Source organism: Limulus polyphemus, unplaced genomic scaffold, assembly GCF_000517525.1.
Source record: "Limulus polyphemus unplaced genomic scaffold, Limulus_polyphemus-2.1.2 Scaffold49, whole genome shotgun sequence".
Taxonomy (NCBI): Eukaryota; Metazoa; Arthropoda; class Merostomata; order Xiphosura; family Limulidae; genus Limulus; species Limulus polyphemus.
In genome coordinates, this window is record NW_013665659.1 from 1,323,635 (window position 1) to 1,324,390 (window position 756).

A 756-nucleotide genomic window follows, 5' to 3' on the forward strand; every position below is an offset into this window, starting at 1 on the left:
TATGCCTGGCTAACAGTACAGAAGTTACAATGACGCGGCACACGTGCTCTTATGTTACAGTATCGAATAATATATAACTGACCTTTAGTCTTTACAAAGTGATCTGTCTTGGCTGTGTTTTAGTAGACTAGTATTTTGTACAATACAGTCACTTTTCTATTATTATACATTATATATGTAAATAGATTATTACTATTTAGAAATAAGTTGATAAACTTATTTTCCTTAAAACATAGAACAGTAAATATAAAAGTAAAGCAAACAATTATCTCTTCTAATTATGACCTTTTTACTCGGTTGCTGCTTGACGTAGGTTGCTAAGCCTTTTAAAATTTCGTACGTGGATGATATGAAACGAAATGGCCCGGCATGGCCAGGTGGTTAAGGCGCTCGACTCGCAATCTGAGGGTCGCGGGTTCGAATCCCCGTCCCACCAAACATGCTCGCCCTTTCAGCCGTGGGAGCGTTATAATGTGATGGTCAATCCCACTATTCGTTGGTAAAAGAGTAGCCCAAGAGTTGGCGGTGGTGGTGATGACTAGCTGCCTTCCCTCTAGTCTTACACTGCTAAATTAGGGACGGCTAGCGCAGATAGCCCTCGCATAGCTTTGCGCGAAATTCAAAACAAACAAATTTGATCAAAAACACCACGTAAAAAGAATTCTGACCAGTTTATCTCAAGATCAAACACAAGATTCTTAATGATCAATTTTAATGCGCGAAATTCATAAGAAACAAACAAACTAAAGCTAATTT